This window comes from Camelus bactrianus, chromosome 7, assembly GCF_048773025.1.
Source record: "Camelus bactrianus isolate YW-2024 breed Bactrian camel chromosome 7, ASM4877302v1, whole genome shotgun sequence".
Taxonomy (NCBI): domain Eukaryota; kingdom Metazoa; phylum Chordata; class Mammalia; order Artiodactyla; family Camelidae; genus Camelus; species Camelus bactrianus.
This window is the reverse complement of record NC_133545.1, coordinates 32,489,264-32,511,385: the sequence shown is the minus strand read 5'-3', so window position 1 is coordinate 32,511,385 and position 22,122 is coordinate 32,489,264. Positions and strand designations below refer to the sequence as shown.

Below are 22,122 nucleotides of genomic sequence, written 5' to 3'. Positions count from 1 at the left end.
TTTTCTGTTTTCACTTTTCCTCAGTGCCTACATTAAAATCAGGTCCACTCAGCCTTTGAAATGTGTCTGGTATCCATCCACATTTTCCCATTGGTACTGTTGCTGTCCCAATCCAGGTTCTTCTTATTTTATGCTTGGCCTTTTTCTTAGTGGTTTCCTAACGGGGCTTACGTTCCTAAATCTAGTTAGTCTCTGTTTCTATCTGTTCTTTATATTGTTGCCAGAGTTATCTTTTTAAGTGGTAGATTTGATCATGTTACTTTCATATTAAAAAAAAATCTTCCCATGTCTTGATGATTTGAGGGCTGCCTGCTTAACTTCTAAAAATATTGTCTTCTAGAAGCTCAGCTGCTGATCCATAGGAACGAGCCTCCAGAAACCATATTTATTCAATGACTCCCCACTCTCCAGCCATAGTTGATTGAAACAGGAGTAGACACTGAAACTGGCTCACTCACTCTCCCCCCTTTAAAAACTACACTTACGAGTTTGGGATCACCACATTTTAATATATGAAATGAAGAAGTAAACAGACTGGGAAAGAAAAGGAAAAATGAGTGACAATATACAGACTATTCTAGCCCCTTCCCAGGCTGCCATTGCTTTTCCTATCTTGGATTCTATAAGACACCTATATCCTTATATTAATCATTCCATTTCATTATAGGTATCACCCAAGTAGATATCTGTTATTTGCAACAAAGTGTCTTAATAATTATGGTTGTCAGCAAGTTAAGTTCAAATTCTTTGGCAGGCATGCAATACCCCTCAAAAACTAGCTTTCATGTTTTATCTCTTTTTAATGCCTCCACTCTCCATCATAGCCTCAGAAGACAATATAATAATCCCTCAACCTTATGTCTTCATGGGATTTTCCTCTTCCTTTTCCAACTAGACTTCCTTCTCAGAAGGTCAAGTATTCATTGCTCTTTCTAGCTTTCTTTATTCATAGCTTTGTTTAGCTTTCATTACACTGTAATCTCCTAGCATAAATTCTCCCCTCCTTGTCCAATTTAGACTCCACTGGCCATCATTCTCTTGAGGACATCCTCAATTACCTTGCTCCTTTAGCAGACTTTTTTTTTATTAATACTCCCTCTTTCCCTGAACCATCAGTCTGTTTGTCTGGACTACAAGCATCCCCATCAACGTAAAAATATGCTCTGGTATCTCTTCTTGATCCAGTAATTTCCTCCAGTTCTCATTCCATTTTTCTGCTTTCCTTTAACATCATGCCACTTTATTATTTAAAATCATTTAATAGATTCATATTGCACTTGGAATAAAATCCAAACTCTCTACCATGGCCTACTAGGCTGTGAACTTAATAACCCCACCTATTACTCCACTTTCAACTTGTTCTTCTTTCATTTATGCTCTAGCCATTGGATTCTTTCAAGCCCTTGAACATGCCAAATTCCTTCCAACCTCAAGTATTTTGAATATATTATTTCCTCTGCAAGAAGCCCTCTTTGCACTTTTTTTTTTTTTTTTTTTGCATTCTTGGCTTCTTTGCATTATTAAAGTGTCTCCCTAGAGGGGTATTTCCTGACCAGTTGATGCAAAATAATGCCTTCTTCCTGCCCAAATTCTCCATCACAAAGTTATAATCATTCCCTTCATAGCATTTATCACAACATGTAATTCTTTTTTTTCTTGCTTATCTTTTTCCTTCACTAGAATAAGCTCCTTGAGGAGAGTTATACTATTTGCCTTGTTTGTCACATATATCCTGTATATCCTGGCACCTATGTGCATGGCACATAGTAAGTGCTGAATAAATAAATGTTAAATTTATGAATAAATGGATGTATGTTTTTGTGCTAGACTTTCTATTTATCACTAGTCCCTAACAGGCTGGGAGCTTCACAAATGCAGGACCATGCCTTATTCACATTTGTATACCTTACTCTGAGCATAATTCCTAACACACAGGAAATGCTCAATAAATGCTTCATACTTTTCAGCTAAAATGAATACAAACCATCAAACTTTTTTTTTTTTTTGTAAAATAACTGCACTATGCTGCTGTGCTCTATAACATTTAGAAGAATTCTGCCATTATAAACAGGGCCAAAACTGTCCTTGGCTTGTAATAACTAGTTTATCCCTCACTAGTTCATCAAATAGTGAGAGCATACTAGTGCCAGGCACTGTTGGAAGCTCTAGGGATATAAGAATGAACAAAATAAAAACAAACAAGCAAGTAAACAACATCTCTTCCCACATGAAGTTTATATTTCAGTGAGAATAATACCTTAAAGATTCGGCTTTCATTAGCGAGGCTTAAGTCTTGGCATGTGGTATTTTACAAACTGCCTACGTTATTCTAATGTACAGCTAGGGTCAAGAACCATTGCTTTAGGATGACACATTCCTTACTAACTTTTTTTTTTTGACTATGCACCTCTAACAACTTTTTCTGTCAGAGTGTGAGTTTGCTTTCAATGTATCACTACATGCTTTTTAATTTAAAAAATAGGATAAAATAAATAGGCAAGATAAAATGCTATGTTATAATGATTTACTCTGCTTAGCTGGACACAAAATTCACTCCAGAGGAGTGGGACAATTTGAATTCTCTCCCACTTAGAATGTAAAATTTGAATCCTGAAGGCAAAAAGAATTTTAACAAGGAACAGAAAATATCTTCGCAGTTTCCCTTTCCTTAGTAAGCACTGTTTTGTAAGACTGGAAAATTTCTTGTTCCTTTTCGTGTGTGTCCTCATTGCTTTCTATATTTAGTATTTATATTTGATTGCGTAGAGAACTATATACAGTGTTAACTATTCATGGAGGATAATTACATGCAATGGATCCCATATTCTCTATTGGTGTTGAGGAGCTTAAATTTTATAGGTGAATATGTAGTCTATAGATAATTTCTGATACCATTTTTCTTAACTAAAATATACATACAATTTGGTGAGTTACAATAGAGGAGTACAGTCACATAAGCATCAACTTAAATAAGATATAGAATGTTTTCATCACTCCAAGAGATTACATTGTGCAGTCAGTCTCCACTCCCCATATGCAGTTGACGTTCTGATTGTGTCCCCATAGGAATATGTTGCCTTTTCTTTAGCTACTTATAAAAGAAATAATACATATGTACTTCTTTGGATCTCACTTCTTTCAAGCAGAATAATATCTTCCATATTTATTCATGTTGTTACACAATAATACAATTTTTCCTATTGCTGAGTAGTATTCCATTGTATAAATAGATCATAATTAGACTATTCAACTGTTGGTTGTCACTGAATTGTTTCTGCTATTAGTATTTGTTTGCAAGTATTTGTGTGAATGTATATTTTCATTCCTCTTGATTAATTACCTAGAAACAGAAATACTAAATTCTAGGATAAGTGTATATTTTACTTTATAAGAAACTGCCAAAACTTTTTTCTAAAGTGACTCTATCATATTACATTCCCACTGGCAATGTATGAAAGTTCCAGTTGCTCTACATTCTTGTAACATTTGGTATTGTTGTCTTTTACATTTTAGCTATTTTAAGGGCATAAAATGGTATATTTCATTGTGTTTTTAATATGCATTTTCCTGATGACTAATGAAAATGAGCACGGTTTCATGTGCTTATTGTACTCTTTAGTTCTAGAATTTCCATTTGGTTCTTTTTTTGGTCTTGTTTTAGATTGAAGTATCATCGGTTTACACTGTTGTGTTAATTTCTGGTGTACAGCATAATGTTTCAGTCATACATAAACATACATAAATTTTTTTCATATTCTTTTTCATTATAGATTACTACAAGATATTGAATATATGTTGGATATGGAGTGTAAACTTGTTTCTCTATGTTATATATAGCAGTTAGTGTCTGCAAATCTCAAACTCCCAATTTATCCCTTCCCACCCCCTTTCCTCCCTGGTAACCATAAGTTTGTTTTCTATGTCTGTGAGTCTGTTTCTGTTTTATAAATAAGTTCATTTGTGTCTTTTTTTTTTTTTTTTAGATTCTACATATGAGTGATAGCATATGATATTTTTCTTTCTCTTTCTGGCTTACTTCACTTATGGCATTATTTTATTCTTTTTTATGGCTAAGTAGTGTTTCATTGTGTGTGTGTGTGTGTGTGTGTGTGTGTGTGTGTGTGTGTGTACACCCCCCCCCCATACACACAGCTTTTTTATACAGTCATCTGTCAATGGACATTTGGGTTGTTTCCATGTCTTGGCTATTGTATTCAGTGCTGCTATGAACAGAAACTTATTTTTTAAATTAAGTTGTTTACCAGTTTTCTATTATTCAAATATTAGATAAATTAATTTAGGAAGACATTTGAAGGGTTTGGAGTATAGACAGATTTTTTAATAAAAGAAATTCCATGTTCATGATCATTAGAATGTAAATTCTGGAAATATCTTTTTGCTCATTTATTATTTTATCTACAGAGCCTAGAACAATGCTTGGCATATATCAGACATTTAGACATAAATGAATCAGCACTATTTGGGAAAATATACCTAAGAATGATTTTATCTGTGTGAACTTAAACCTGATTCAGAACAAAGTAGCCTTTAATTTGTAGATTTTTTGCATAATTAAACTCCAAGATCCTATTGTCAATTTTGTTTTTTAAAGCAAATTAATTTAAACTACTTTAATCATTTTTTTTACTTTAAAATGAAAAGCTTTAATATACTGATTGTACTAATTCAATGCAGTTATATTGTAATACATTGATTTCCTCATTGGGTAAGTATTCACAGAACATTTTCAGAATTAAGAAAATAAAAGACAAAGCTGACAGTAATGGCTAACATGTACATGCCATTTACTCAGTGCCATGCTTTGTTCTAAGCATTTACATGTGCTAACTCTATAATCTGTTATGGGCTGCAATGTGTCCATTTAAAAATATGGACGTGTAAGAATTTTCTTCACAGCTTTGAATGGCCTTGATTCTAGTTCCGGCCAATGAGATATAATCAGAATTCATCAGACAGGGAATCCAGGAGTGGCACAGACTCAATGGACAGTACCTGAAAGTGAAGCAGCCTTCTTAACTATGTGAGGAAGGAACCCCATGATAAGGGTCAGGGGATGGCAAGGCATAAGAAATATGGTCCTAACTGGGACTGCTACTCTACATGAGAAAAATGAACTACATAAGTCAGAGTAGTCATGTGTCTATTATATGCATTTGAATTCTAAATCCTTAACTGAGTCAGCTGATAATGGAAATATTTCCCTATTGGTAATTAATTCACCCTTTTATTCAACAAATATTTGTTGTCCACTTACTATGTGCCAGACACCGTTCTAGGTAGGTGGGATTTATCATTGAACAAAACAGATAAAGATATCTGCTCTCAAAGAGCTTACATTATAGAGATAGTGAACAAATAACGAACATGATAAATACGTTAATTATTTAGTTTATTAGAAAATAAGTGCTATGAGAAAGAGAAGGTAGAGCAGGATAGGCAACATCAATAGTGCCTTGAAGAAGGTAAAATTTGCCATTTTAAATATCGTGCTCATGTAGCCCTATTGAAGAGGTGATATTGAATACAGGAATCAAGGAAGTAAGGGTTAATTGCAGATGAATGGCACAGCCAATGGGGAGGATCTAAGTGGTGAATGAAAGTGGCTGAAACTTTTTATATTGAGGACCAGCAAGGCAGCCAATATGGTTTAGGTGGAGTTAGCCAGGGAGAGAGGTCAGAGAGATAATGTGGCAGGTGAGTTGGGAAAGTAGACCATGCAGGGCCTTGTGGGCCACGTATGGACTTTGGCTTTTACTCTGAGTGAAGGAGAACCCCTATACTATTTTGAACAGAGGACAGTGGATTAACGTTTTAAAGCCATCTCTTTGGCTTCTGTGTTGAGGATAGACTACAGGAGAGAAATGATAGAAACAGAGCAGTTGGGAGGCCATTGTAGTGCAGTCATCCTCAGTAACTGTGGGAGACTGGTTCCAGGACCCCTGCAGGTACCAAACTCCATCGGAGCTCAAGTATCTTATATAAAATGTCATAGTATTTGCATATAATACACATCCATCCTCCCATAAACTTTAAATCTTTTCTAGATTATTTATAATACTTAATACAATGGAAATGCACTGTAAATAGTTGTTGGCTCTCAGCAAATTCATGGTTTGCTTTTGGGAACTTTTTGGAATTAAAAAAATACACTTTCAATCTGCAGTTGGTTGAATCTGTGGATGCAGAAACTGCAGAGATGGAGGGCAGACTATGATTCAGGGTGTAATAGTTCATGGTGGTCTAAACTGGTGCTAGCACTGCCATGGCAGGGGGAAAGGAGTGAGAGATGTTGAGATTCTGATATGTTTTGGAAGGAGAGCCATCAAAATTTTTTGAAGATTGAATGTGAACTGAAGATCAAGGATGACTCCAAGGGAAATGATGGAGGAGCTTTGAAAAGAACTTATCTTCTGTAGCTCTTATCGCTAATATGTTATTTAAAAAAAAAACAAAAAAACTTGCCAGCTTATCTGGAACCCTAGAAAAGAGTGTCTTCATGATACATTAGAAAATTCCAAGGGTTAGAAAATCCAAGCTGAACAAATAAATCTTGGAAGACTCCACAAATAGTGCTGTAAGAAATTAATAAACAGAAACCTCGATTACCTAGTCAGGAGACCAGAAGGGAGGAGTCTCATGCCCTATGATGATAGAGGAGCCCAGCAGGAAGAGGACTTCCTCTTCTTTCCTGGCAAGAGCTCAGCCAATGAGAGATGGTCACAGTTCAGCCAATGAAAAGCCATGGACTCTTTATTTACTATAGCCCTCCCAGCTTTCTTTCCCCCTCAGCAAAAGAGCTCTCTTCTCCATTTTCTCTGGGAATTTGCACATGGCTAGCCATGTTTGCAGATCCTGAACTGCAGTTGTCTGCCGAATTCAAATAAACCCGTTTTTGTTGGAGAAGTAACTGGAAATCTGTTTTAGGTCAACAGGGCAATGCAATGAGTGATTCAAATCTAGTTGTTAATGATGGTTTCATACAGGACCTTTGCATTGGTCTTGAAAAATAATAACAAATCTGCCAAATGTGAAGAAAAAACCCAAGGGTATTTCAGGCAGTTGAATATACTAGTGGACAGTAAAGGGTTAGCAGCAAATAACACTGAAGAGGTAATTTTTCCCCCATCATAACAAAATTAGGATTTTTCCTGATGAATACCATTAAAATAAAAATGCTTTAACCAAAAATTCAAAAGAATATCTCACATTTACTTATTATTTTTAGAATCTTTACTTTTATTAGATGTTATCTAAATAAGAATTTAAAAAATAATTTAGCTACTGAAAATACAGAGTTTATTTTCAATCTCTGTAAGTTTCTTGCAAGTTAGTGTGGGATCACAAATATATTATCTGTTTCCAAATATGCAACATTATTTGGTTTATCAAAAGCTTAATATACTCGTATCACTTGAGAAGTATGATGAAATTTCTGAATGTTGTAATTTGTTTACTAGGAGCACTGAATTATGAAAGTGTTGTAGTAGATTAAATCTGAGCTTTTGAGCAACTGTGAGAACAATTTAGCTGGTATAGAGAAAAACAATTTTATGTATCTGTTTAGATGTATGTTGCTGTCTGTTTTGAAATAAAAGGTTATGCCCTTTTAAATAACAACAAAAACGAGTAGATTTATAAGTGATCTAAAGCCTGCTCTACCCATTACCAATGGAAAATGGAATATGAGCTTATGTATACAGTGCGAATTTGGATTTAAACAAGCCCTGGCTTCAAAAAGGAAGAAGAATGGGTGTGAAAAAGAAACATTGTCAGAAGAGGAAATTTTTCTGCTGATTTGAAAAATGCTGTCACATGGAAGTTATACTGGGAAATATAGGATGTATTCAACCTTGGGCTCTTTCTGTCAAATCCTATAAGGAAGAAAAAGTTAGAACTCTGAAGCAAAGGGAGTTAAACCTCTGGAGAATTACTCCACTAGCTAAGTCAAAGGTAAGCTGAGATCATAGGGAACTATTAAAAATAGAAAAGATGCAGTAAAAGTTTAACTGCAACAATTGAGGAATTTTGAACTTCCAAAACTTGAGAACAAGAATATTCTGTTGAAATCTGTAGAGAATATTACTGAATTAAGATTCATAATTTTCACAAGTTGATAAAGATGCTTTAAAATCTTGCCCAGGTATTTATACCTCTACAAACTTTGATCTGAATTATCTTATCTTAGAGCAATTGTTTTCATTTTATCATTTGTTTTAAATTTTATAATCCTTAAGATATATCATTATTTATTTTGGACAATTTAACTGTAGTGTGCCAAACTATCATTTTATTTTATTTTGCATATTTAAATTTTAGTAAAGGTAAATTTATTTTTAGTCATCATCTTATGTGACTTGTTGATTCATCCATGCCCTTTCTCATCTATTGTGGTTTTTGGGTCTTTTCTTAGTGATTTGATGAACACATTTGTATGAATGTTAAAATTTTGCTATTTTTACTGCTGAAATATAACATCAAAATGTGAGAAAATGCTTTATAGAAATAACATAATTGAGTACAAATAAATGTTTTATTTTCATCACACAGTAACTCTGCCCATGGAAAGCCAGACTTCTTGGATCTGGGGCCCATAGCCTAGGCCCATTGCCCATAGCCATTTATTGGCTGGCTAACTACAGGAATTTCAGGTATGTAATTTACAGGAAATAACCCTTAGAGGGTTTTCTTTGCAACTAAAGATCTACATAGTGGCAACTAAAGTTACAGTATGCAAAGTCAATTAGCTTAAAAATATTAGTGATCTCTCTATATAATAACCTAAAATAAAAGCATTGGCTCTCCCATCTCAGGAAAATTGAACAATTCTGTTAGTTTTTTTACACCTTTATGACAGCATGAAATAAGTTATTATTATTATTTACCATAAATCCTTTGAAAATGAAATTTCTGAGTACAGTGTTTAGGATGAAAAGAATGAGATAATATGCTTCAAAACCCATCCCACAACTTGTTAAAAGTTCAGATCAAATACTACAATAAAAAGACCTATAAAAACAATGATGCTTAATATTTACACTGAACCAGATTTCCCCCTCTGCTTAAAAATACTACACTCATCATGAGTGAGCTGAATCACATTTTTTAGGCATCAATGAAACAAAAAGTTAGATATTATAGAACATTTCAAAGCCCATGTAAGCACACCTGTCAGTCTAACTGATAAGATCCAGTCCATCCTCTAAAAAATTCTGATGCTTCTTTATCTGTCACACTGTTGTGTAGGCAGCTTGCAGCAGAGTATTTGACAAATGTTAAGGTACATCGGGATCAGGATTTCTTCTGACACCAAGTGCATGGATAGAACTTCATTGTTTCCAAATATAAGCTGATCCCTAACCAAGAAGATCTGCAATTCTAGGACTCCTGACATACAATGAGAACTCAGTTAAGTTCTCATCAACTGGCTATGTCTTTGGAGGGGCAGAAGTGTTTATTTTAAAATTTGGATGCATAGAGTTGGTGGACGAGACTATCCTTATTTTGGCCTTTCTTTCTCTAGTGCCCGTTTTCTCAGGTAAAAGACGGAATCCTTCCTTACAGCTAGAGGTGTGACTCCGAACATTCCACAGTAATTTATATCTCTATTACTATTTTGGCTTTTGCAACAGAAGCATGTGCCTCCCTTAGCTATAGAATTTCTTATTTAACAGTTGGCAGGAGTAAATTAGGGAGTTTTGCTACCCTTGACTCTCTCTTCTCTCTCCCTCAAGCCCCATTTCATGGCTAGAATAGTCCTTGCACAGAGTAATAAATTATACCCATATGTCCCACCTCCAAGCTACTACTAATGTATACTTTGTAACACCTGTTTCTTACCTTCTAAAGAATTCAGCCACTGGGGCAATTCTACCTCACTGCATTGTGTCAGAAAATTTCAAACCCATGCTCTTTCTCAATTTATTACCTGACTAATTTATGCCACAAAAGGAAGGGAAAAAATCTTTAATTTATTTCACATAATAAGTGATTCAATTTTTCTAATTTGCTGATTACATTTTTAGTAAATAAGTAGTCATGATTAGTTTCCATATTCTCAAAAGGCATCATTTTTGTATTTTTTCCTACAATATGCATTTTCCCTAGACCAAGTTGTATATTTCTACATATTTTTGGCACCAGGATAAACCTAAGATTTAGGCAGCTTATCTGCTACATATAGAAGGAGGTTAGAGCAAAGGAAACATTGGGAATTATTCAAGAGATGATGGTTATACTGGTGACTGAGTCAGGGCAAACTACTATTATGTGAAAAAAAGCAGAAGAGGATAACTTAAGAAACAACAATTTTCTTTTTGCCTCATAAGCAGCAGGTTAAAGCTCAACTGATTGTTTTTTACATAATGGGGTGCCGAGGAGCCTTGTTAATAATGCATCATTTAAAAACATTTTTCCAACATATAAAGAACTGATAACATTTGAAAAAATATCTACCTGCCAAATATCAGAGTTTCAAGGTCCTTAAACACTTTCTGTGCAGCAGGGAGTTGTACTCATTACTTGAAAGGGTGACCTGTTAATGGAATCCAGTGATATTGGAATCTGATATATAGCTAAAAAGATAAAATTGAGTGAGATAGGTAACTTTTCTAAATAAATACCAGGGTAGGAAAAAAAATACTCTTGATCATTATTGAATAATGCCAATATTTTCTGTCTAGGGGGATTTTCTTTGTTATGTTTTAGTAACTGTTCCTGAAAACAACTTCTAAAATTCACCTTAAATATTTTTCATGCTGATATTCACCTCTATGAGGGATGTGTGTGTGTGTGTGTGTGTTTAAACCAGAATTTAATTTTCATCTCCTATGGACTTTTAAAGGCTGTCTCCATAGTGATGGCCAATGAGAGGAGAGGATTTCACAGGTTTCTTTCTCGGTATATGTGGCACAGTCATTTCTTTTTATGTCCTTCTGTTTGTTCCCTATACACCATTACTGGCTGCATCCATGGCAACAGCCAATGAACTCTTGCACATACATCAATGCACCCTCTGTGTATGCTTCTCTGTGTGTGCCCTCGTGCACTCAGTGGTATCATAAAGCATCTGAGAGCCATACATGTCCAGTCAGTTGCTTTTGTGTCCTTGGCAACCTCCTTTTCCTTTCATACCCTCCGGATAGCACTGATTACAACTGTCTTCAGAATTGTACCTGTTGAATTGTCCATCTGCATCTGGTACACTTTAATCTTCTACGACCTAGGCTCCATGGATATAAACTGTTCGTATATTTAGATGTGGAAGCTTATTGGCTGCATAGCGTTAGGAGAACCCTAACTTGTAAAATATCAAGTCTCAGTATGGGATAGTTGTTTAAGTCTAGCAGTATTTGCACACAAAAGGAGGCATTCTATTCATACATTTTGGCATTTCATGCTATTTCTTCCTAAAATACTTTAGCTTTGAATTTTTATTGTTTTATATACAATTGTTGTTTGAGTGACTCTTCTCCATGTGGTATTTTATTTTACAAAGAAATATTAAATCTACCCTCAAGAAGTTTGATTGTTTTGACAAACAATCATTTGCCATGTCCACTTTGATGAGATAAATGCTTAATAAGAAGGAGTTGATGGTGATCTCAAGTAATATATGGATCCACCAATTAACTGGTTTATTAAAAAAAAAATCTGGCCATTAATGCAGGTGACTGAAAGTATATATAATTCCTTTTTTTGACAAAAGAGGTAAAAGAATAAAAATGAAAAACAATTGGATATAAAGCCTATTTATATGAAAATAAAATAATGTTCTTAGCAGCATAATGGACAATTACTGCTACTCCTCAACACACATATTGGGAAATGTATGGCTAAAATATATGGTTCTTTTGAATTGATATAAATTTTTCACGGATAAATTATTTTATAGCTGCAATAAACCAAAGATTGATTACTAATATTTCCTATATAGATAGCTTAATTTGGACTGATGAATTTGATTTAGATCAAATGAAATGAATCATAAAAGTTTCCAAATTTAAACTATTTGGCTCAGAATAAAGTTATGAACCATAGGATAAAATGAACCCACATTATTATTAATCATTTTTTCAACTTATTTTAGTTAATTTCTTTGAGAAATTGTAACTTGCTCTTCCTAAGCTCCATGATGAACTGCAGAAAATGCAAATTCACTCATTCCATACTCTGGGCCTTGGATCCTCATAAACACAATTCTGTTATAAGTTATCTCAGAGTAAAGACCCTTTGTAAATAAGGGCAATGCTACTCATTTTTGAAGTTTCCTTAACTTCAAGCACAGGTTAAAAAACTACAAAAACTTTGAAAGTGGAAAATTTCAATGTCTAAAATATTACATTTAAAATTTTAAGTCAAAAGAGCAAAAAATTAAATAAAGAAAGCAGAAGTGTTGATTAATAGCTCAGAAATGTAAAGATGTTATGTGCATCTAAAACATCAACTTGAAATTAAACTAAAGAGAAGACTACTCTGGTATTTAGATGTTCTGTTATTTTGCTTATCTTTAACTTTTAGATTTCTGGTTGAGGTATTTTAATTAAAAGCTACTCTTTATAATACTGCACTTTCAATTTCTATTTCAAACCCTAAAATCATCATTTAACTCAAATCCATTTGGAATTTGGGAACATAGTTTAGACTATTTGAACTTGATTCCATCCAGTTATTTTCATCATTTTGTGTTTTTTATAAATTAACAACAGATATAGCAATTACAGTAATATCTTTCAAACTGTTGACCAAATGTAGTAGGACTCCTTGTAAGGAAATGCTCCAAAGGCAACGTTCTCATGAAGGATAGGGACCTATTGGATTGGTTGTCACCCATTGTAAGTAAAAACAGATACTTGCTCTTCACTCAGGTCCTCAGGTCTGCATGGGGGTCCTTCTTGGATGAAGGGGTGTCATTGTCTCTCTCTAGGCAAGAGACATGGGCTGAAGATCTAGTAGACAGGGTAACATTTAAAAATCACATTCAAGAGGAAGTCCCAGGCAGCAGGAGTCTAGTGGTTCTTCCAATGACCACTCAAATGTCAACAACCACAGATCAGGAAACAGTCATATGAACATCATAAGGTTACTTAAACTTTGTGATTTTCCCATGCTTTTTGGCTTTGTCATCCTCTTAACTCAGAAATCTGGTGTGTCTGTCTTTGGGGACAGCAAGAAAGCTTGAAGCTGCAGAGAATATCCTTCTTTGCTAAAGTAATAGTATTATTCCATCCAAAGCTGTTATTAAGCAATACTTGGGAATCCAGTTTGTTTGGAAAATTTCTGATGATTTTTAAAAAAGCAGCTTCATATTCCTAACTCATAGCTCTGTTTCAGCAATTCCTCACATGCTTCTCAACTTTCCTCTCTAATTTTATTTAGCTCCTCCTGCAGTATCAAGTTACCAGCGATGAAACAGTTGCAGTCATTCTTTGGTTTTCTATGTTTGCCAAGTGTCATTTTATGTAATTGTTCAATATCCGCCTCTCTTACCAGCCCTGTCTTACCTGCAGGTGTTAGGTTTATCTCACTTTTATGTAGGATATTAAACTGTCAGGTAAAATGAGTGATTTTTCTAGTGTTAAAAATTATTCTTTGCTTATTGCACAGTTTTTAATCATGTATACACATTTATTCCTATTTTTCCCTTTAACTATGGTTGAACCTAACGTTATGCAACACCAGAAATCTTTTAATGTTTATGTCTTTGCTATTGTTATGCAAACAAGTGGAAAGTCATTTCCAGCTCTAAAATTCACTTGGTTAACAGGGAATAAAGTTTCTGTTCCTTTCTCCCTTCAGTTTTCACACTGATAATTTAACCTCATTGACTCTTAAGTAAATGATATCTTTTGTGCATTATTATTATTATGGAATCATTATTATTTATTATTATTAAGAAACTTTTGTATTCCTCCATTTATAAGCTGAAATGCCCTCAAAAAGATCATGAGAGTAAATATAGCCCTTTTCTGCAGCCTCATTTCCTACCTTCCAGTGACAACTCCAAGTAAACCATAATACGAGTTCCTAAAGTGCCACAAAAGTTATTTTGATCCTTCCAGTATTAATGGTCAAGCTTATTCAGGGCCTACTACATGTTAGGCTATGTCCTAGGCACTTTATGTAAGTTTTCTTAATTTATCCAACCCTGGAAAGCAGGTACTTATTATTCTAACTTTATAAAGGAGGAAGCCGAGGCACAGAGCAGTTACATAACTTGTCTACAGTCATACAGTTAGCGAGAGGAAGAGCTGGCGTTTTGATTCTGGACAGTCTGGCTCTTCGTTAACTATTATTTCTCAATTCCATGATCTTCAAACATTTTTATGTTCCTCCATTAGGGGACTCTTATAATCAGAAAATGCTAGATGGACAGTGAAATTTCCAAATAACAGCATTAATTAACTACAAAAATTGAGTTTAGGATCAGAAGGGCCACAAGGGAAACCAATGTGTCTCCAAAAGAAGCTTTATAAGTTCTGTTTTTCCCACATCCACTGGATTTTGTTTTCATGAAAATCATCGCCTGTGAGAATGTTTTCACTACTTCTGCTTCAGCGGGGTGCTTGTGTTCTTTCAGTGAATTCATACTGAGCGGAAGAAAGGTGAAATAGCTGGGGAAGCGTAAGTTTGAGGGAGGTAAATGTAAATTGGTGGTCAAAAATTGTTTAATGATTTTTGAAATCTCCTTTAAAAAGTTGTATTTATTATAGGTCGCTATTTCCTAGCTACTCCTCAGAAGCCTGGCCTTGAATCGAGTGGCTCCAAACAGTTCGTGTGTTCTCTCACTTATCTTCACAGTCCTCCTTAGAAGCATTAGACACCCTCCACTAAGAAATCATGCTGGGAAACCAAGCAAACATGTCTAGTGAATGTCACTCTTTCATTTAGCTCGCCCTATCAACCATTTTTGATGGTGTGTATACCGAGTTCTCGATCCCTGGCTGTCCTGCTTGAATTTCATAGCCACAGTTTTACAAGAGCTCTGCTCTTGGCTGGTTTGCTCTGTCTTTTAGGCACACAGAAGGCTGATCTCGCAATCCCCGAGTCTTGTTTCAGAACTTTAGAGCTCTGAAGAGCTCTAAAACCTGCAGGGAAGTGACTCAAGCCAGGCTGGACAGAGGACCTTGCTGGAAACTCTCCATATCCTGGACAATGTGTTTGTACTTCAAGGTTCTTCCTTGGTTACAAAATATTTAGGTACTGTAAAACAGCACAATGATAATAACAGAAAAGAAAAAAATCACTTCGATTGTCATCACCATATCAAAACAATTCTTTTTATTTTGTCACAAGCGTAAATACTTTAATAGATCTAAGTGGAGTACTGCAGGCCCCTGCGAGAAAGGCTCTGTTCTACCTTACACTTACTTCACTCGACTTTACCTTCAAAAATAGAGCTAATTCTAATTAGTCTTTAGGGAAAGCAGTATGGAGGAGGGAGCTTCAACCAAAGTTTATTTAGGCCATTGAATATAACTCACTAATACTTGTTCCAGTATTTGAAGTAAAAGAGAAGGAAGGAGAGGAAAGAAGAAAAGATGGTGAAGGGAACAAAAGGAGTCTAGTTTTTCTCATTGGATGCTTTTTTCAGTAGCTCAGTATTTTTGGTATTCACCACCTTGCTTTATGATCCATCTTTTAAAATGACTTCTGGGGTCCTTTCATAGTTCCCAGGCTTACATGCTCTCAGCTGTACCAAGTCCTCTTTATTTCAGCATCCAGGTCTCTCATTGCCAGTTGCCCTTTTTTGTACATGTACAAACAAACAGTATGCTTTTTCTCTCATCAGCTGGCTGTTATGAGGACGTGTGATTAAACTAACATTTACTAATGTCTGAAGAGTGGATAGCACTTTACCCTTTCAAGAAGTATTGTATTTTAAAGAAAGATGTAAATCAAAGAATGATCTTTTTTGGTAGAATTCTGTGGTGTAATAACTGAAGTTCAAAAAACCCAAACAAACCAGGAAGTATTTTGGGCGTGCAGGACAATATTTAAGGAAGGGATTCTGTTTGGGAATCTGGATTCAGGGTCTATTCACTATTTTTGCAACTTCTTTCTTTACTCACTCTTCTAAATATGTGGATTGTCTAAAAAAAAAATGCACTTACTCCTCTTTTTCTATAACCTACAGTAGCCCACCTGGCAATAATTCTGGGACCTTTCTTGGGGAAGGAGGAATATCCAACTGGAGGGAGAAAAAGTAGAGATAGAATTCAAGGAATGAAATTCATGGATCATTAATAAGTGCTGTTTCTCTAAATCAGACATTGTTTGAACTGAGAAGCAACATTATTTGACATCTTGGCTATAAGTTTCAGTAATAAGTTTTTTTAAATTATAAAAGTAATATATGACCATTACAACCAACTTAAATGAAAAACTTTAAACAGAAAATAAATGATTTAAAAGTGACAATTCTTCTCTTTCCCGAGCTCTAATTCCATCCTGAAGAGGCAACCACTGTTAGCAATTCAGGTTTTATCTTTCCATACTTTTATTCATGCTCAGCTAATTTTGGCTCTGCATAATCCTTACATTTAGCTCCTTTAGCATTCTAATGGGCTATCTTGTGCAAAGGTAGGTCAGATTTACATCTGGGCTATGGCACATAATATTTAACAAAAGACAAAGCACTGTAAAAATGAACACTTTTCATAACATTATTTTAGAGAGTCAATATTGGACATTTAGTTCTTTGTATCCATGTGATAGTTTTTTATTTTCCACAAAATTATTGCTTACAAACATAGCTATGCCTAAGCTACTCATTTTTATGTTCCTGTTTTGTTCTTATGTCATTTAAACCTGAGGTTTTTCTTCATGTCCCTTTTCTTTGCATTCTGACTCTTCTGGGATACATTTGAAATGTAGAATACTGGTTGGAGCACAAGACCTAAAGCGAACAAAAAAGACTCTCAAATTCAGAAAGTTTTCTATTGTTCTCCCTATATTGATCAAAGATATATTAACACTTCTGATTCTTTGTCTATACATAGAAACAGCCTAAATGTCCATCAACAGATGACTGGATAAAGAAGATGTGGTGTATTTATACAATGGAATACTATTCAGCCATAAAAACCAACAACATAATGCCACTTGCAGCAACATGGATGTTCCTGGAGAATGTCATTCTAAGTGAAGTAAGCCAGAAAGAGAAAGAAAAATACCATATGAGATCACTCATATGTGGAATCTGAAAAAAAAAAATACAAAACAGAAACAGACTCATAGACACAGAATACAAACTTGTGGTTGCCATGGGGACAGAGGGGTGGGATTTCAAAATGCAGAATAGATAAACAAGATTATACCGTACAGCACAGGGAAATATATACAAGATCTTGTGGTAGCTCACAGCAAAAAAAAAAAAATGTGACAATGAATATATGTATGTTCATGTACAACTGAAAAATTGCTCTACACTGGAATTTGACACAACATTGTAAAATGACTATAACTCAATAAAAAAAGTTAAAAAAATAAAAAATAAAATGATTCTTCATCTATAAATAATTATACATTTTTGGACAATTTTGCTATTTGGTATACATTTTAAAATAACCCCTTAAACCTTAAATTTATGATTGTCTTTCTTGCATTTCCAGAGGCCAGCTTTTGTTTCTTACTTATACCACACTTTTGAGATTCTCTTTCTTTAAAAAAAACAAATTTATTTAAGTTGTATTGATTGTGCAACTGTTCTACACTTCAGATACTACGTTAAAAATCGAGGACTGGCAGAAACCAATAAAAATCAGTTACAGGAGAAGAATATTTAATGGAGATATTGGAAAGAAACTGTATAAGCTTTGGGAGTGTTAGCATACTTTAAACTGGATGTAAGTCAGCCATGAAATGCTGTTATCAAAAAAGAGAATGCATAAATGAGGCAATTATCTATGCAAATTTGGCAATAATATGTTGAATTTATTATAATTTTATTATAAAGGATTAAGTAAGCATTATAATATAAAAATGGAGAAATTGAAGCCTGTCCAGTTCTAACACTGTATTTTAAACACAGAGATAAATGAACTCTGCAGAAACACCAGGCCCATTTGAAGTCAATGGTAACACCCAACGGGAAATCACATTTTATCACAAATCTTAATTATTTGTGTATAAACTTTCCTGGACCTAAATTGTATGTTAGGATCCAGGCCTTAAAAGCAATGCAGTATGTATTACTTTCCCTCCACCTTTCTCTAACGACATCTTTCTCATACACTGAAGGCAGGAAATGCTATGTGCTTATCTCTGGGAAGATGTCTGTATCTAGTTCTCTCTGCTTTGGAATTAGCATCAGTCTTTCCCACAGACTAAAGTTAGGCTGCCTTCCATCTTGGTTACCAGTGTTGGGAGTGAGTTTCTTTCTTCTTTCTGTGTCTTTCCTGGCACCTTAGTGAGAGGTGGGGAAAGGCTGTGTGTAGGGATACTGAAGGAATGCTCGATGCATAGCACCCTGCCCTCAGCATGGGCTTAGTAAGTAACTATTGAAAGGGTTGCCCATTTTCCTGAGTCAGTCTCCGACAAGGGACCTCCTGTCTGATGTCATTCGAGCCAATAGAACAAGATCGAGTTCGGTTCAGAAGCAAGGGAAAGCTTTATTCTTTGATGAAAGAATGGAGAGGTTGGAGCTCAGGTTCCAGAGCACACGCTCGGACAGGCAGTGGGCGAGGCTGCTTATAGGGTTGTTTTCTGCGGGGAGGAGGAGGGGGCAGGACGGAGATCTCGCGGGAGGTGGGGCTGTGCTGCTCGCGGCATTTCAGGTGCAGTGTCTCTGCACACGGCCAGCTACCGCCGCCATCTTGAAGTGAGGTGTCTGCGCGGCTTCTCCGCACAGTTCACGGAGCTGAGAGCTGAGGTGTCTGGAGCAGTGGTTCTGCACTGAGAACTCTAATCTGACGTGTTAAGTGCCGGGCTTCAGCAGACGACTCCTATAGGCAAGTGAAACTAGACAAAGCGCAAGAGAAGAGGTTAGACCTTATGGTCTTAGGTTAGACCTTAGAGGTGATACACCTAGATTCCATCTTATTTTTCCAGGGACCCTTGTGGCCTTTGGTGGCAAAACAAACAAACAAACAAAAAACCCCGAAAAGAAACTGCATAAGCAACATTTAAAGAGTAAAGCTAGTTCTTTGCATAGCAGAGCAGGCAGCTAATCACTTCATGTGATATGAAAGGCTCTAAAGGACTGCCTTGTCCCTTAATTTGGCAGATGTAATACAACGTCTGGGATTCTTACATTAGCTTTACAAATATTTATGTTTGGGCGTTGAATGCTGCTCTAAAATGGAAATTATTCTAGAGATAAATCATAATCAACAGCAAAGCTCAGTGTAAATTAGTATGGAATTTCAGCTAGTTTGTCATCAGTCTGAGAGACTTTACAGAAGGCTTTGATTTCTGAGGAAGACAGATGAGAAATGGAGGAGGGAAACGTTCAGAACCTGGAGTGTTTCTATTCTGAGTATTTGGAGCAGTGAGGAGAGGACTGGCCGGGGGTGGAGATCCTTTCTGAAAGGGGAGCTGACACAGAGAGGGTGCTGGTGGCTTTGGTGGTGGTGGCTAGTGCTCTATGGGTTAGTGGAGGAGAAATTTGAACTCCTATACAATTTAGCCCACCTGTGAAAGAGTCTAACTTGCTACTTTGGTTTTCTCTTTATGGCTAAGAGGGCTCTTTTTAGCCCTCTTTTTAGGAGGTAAAATATTTCTCCCAACTGGCTGGCTGTGGAATTTTCCAGAGAATGGTTGAACTGTCACAATGGTTGCCTTTGGAGCCTTGAGAAAAATGCCACTTTCTTACCTTGGTTTTTGCATTCAGGAGACTTTCATTCTAGATTTTGGGGAAAAGAATGGAGCTGTGAGAAGCAAAGAGGGAGGAGAAGAAGAGTGCTGTGACAAGTAATCAGTTAGCACACTTGTGGGGTCTGCCTCTTACAGTCGCCTTCCGCCAGTCCTCTTGATGGTTTTCAGTGCTGTGGACTGTGGACTCTCTTAGACTGACAGAAACAAACAAACAAACAACTAGGTTGGTGAACAGAGAAAAAGCCCCACTCTCCTACCGGAGCAATGTCGTCTCTTCCTGGAAACACTCTACTTGCTCAGGTCTCCAGTGCAGAGTCTGGAGTCAATTTAAGTAGGAGATTTGTGACATAAAGCTGCACTGGATTTTCCATATAAATGAACTGTACATAGATCCATACACGATAGCTCTATACTTTTATTGTATTCTATTATACTTTTATGATTATGCTTTTGGGGGGATAATAACACTGAAGGATAATAATAAATAGTAAACTGATACAGAGTACTTTCAAGAAGCTAAATTTTATATGGCAACTGATTTTATTTTTAATTGTGATAAAATACAAATAACAAAATTTTTCTTAACTTTTTTTCAATTTAAAGACTTCGTTTTTTAGAGGAATTTTAAATTCATAGCAAAACTGAGAGAAAGATACAGAGATTTCCCTCATACCCCTGCCTCCACACATACATTTCCCTCATACCCCTGCCTCCACACATACATAACATCCACACATACAAATAACAAAATTTTTCTTAACTTTTTTTCAATTTAAAGACTTCGTTTTTTAGAGGAATTTTAAATTCATAGCAAAACTGAGAGAAAGATACAGAGATTTCCCTCATACCCCTGCCTTCCCCCATACTCTATAATTTGCATTAGGGTTCACTCTTGGTGTTGTACATTCTATGTTGGAGAAATTTATAGTGACGTGTATCCACCCTGACAGTATCACACAGAATAGTTTCATTGCCCTAAAAATCCTCTGTGTTCCGCCTTTTGTCCTTCCCTTCCCCAGCCCCTGGAAACCGTTGATCTTTCTACTGTCTCTGTATTTTTGCCTTTTCCAGAATGTCATATACAATAGGTGGAATCCTGAAGTATGTAGTCTTTTCATATTGGCATCTTTCACTTAGTAATATACACTTAAGTTTGCTCTATGTGGCTTTTTATGGCTTTATAGCTCATTTCCTTTTAGTGCTGAAAATATTTCATTGTTTGGATGTACTACAGTGTATCCATTCTCTTACGGAGAGACTTCTTGATTGCTTCCAGTTTTTGGCAATTATGAATAAAGCTACTATAAACATCCATATGTAAGTTTTTGTGGGGACATAAGTTTTCAATTCCTCTGGGAAATACCAAGGAGCACAATCGCTGGGTTGTATGGCAAGAGTATGTTTAGCTTTACAAACTGCCTTCCAAAGTAGCTGTACTGTTTTGCATTTCTGCCAGCAATGAATGAGAGTTCCTTTTATTCTCCATCCTTGCCAGCATTTAGTGTTGTCAGTGTGCTGGGTTTTGGTCATTCTAATAGGTGTGTAGTGATATCACCTGGTTGTTTTAATTCCTTAACTACTTTAAGTGCATAGTTCAGTAGCAAGTATATTCACATTGTTGTGCAACATCTCTAGAACTTTTTCATCCTGCAAAACTGAAACTCTATACCCATCAAGCAACTACTCTCTATTTCCTCCTTCCCCTACCACCTGGCAACAACCATTCTACTTTTTGTTTCTGTCCATTTGATTGCTCCTAATACCTCATATAACTGAAGTCATGTAATATTTTTTTTGTGATTAGCTTATTTCACTTAGCATAATGTCCTAAATATATATTTATGTGTCGTCAGAATTTTCTTCCTTTTTAAGGCTGAATAATATTGCATTATATGTATATGTCACATTTTGTTTATCCATTCATTTGTTAATGGACACCTGAATTATTTCCACCTCTCTGTGTCTCTATAAATATGTATATATGTATAATTGAAGTATAGTCAGTTTACAGTGTGTCTATTTGTTTTCCACCTCTTGACTATTGTGAATAATGCTGTTATGGAAATGGGTGAACAAATATCTCTTTGAGATGCTGCTTTTAATTCTTTTGGGTATATACCCAGAAGTGGAATTGCCAGATCATTTGGTAATTCTCTTTTTAATTTTTTGACGTACCGACATACTGTTTTTCCATAGTGGCTGCATCATTATACGCTCCCACCAACAGCACAGAGGGGTTTCAGTTTTTCCACAGCCTTGCCAACACTTGTTATTTTCTGGTTGTTTTGG

The 22,122-nt window shown here is 35.6% G+C and overlaps 1 long non-coding RNA gene across 1 annotated transcript in view; it reads left to right on the top strand.

Moving 5' to 3' along the window:
- The window catches only part of LOC141578143 (uncharacterized), a 29,219-nt gene extending 11,676 nt beyond the window's left edge, over window positions 1-17,543 (top strand). Inside the window, exons 2-3 of the long non-coding RNA XR_012508111.1 lie at window positions 8,569-8,669; window positions 17,019-17,543. This is a non-coding gene — a long non-coding RNA (uncharacterized LOC141578143). The remainder of the gene's footprint in view (window positions 1-8,568; window positions 8,670-17,018) is intronic.
- Window positions 17,544-22,122: the final 4,579 nt, after the last annotated feature.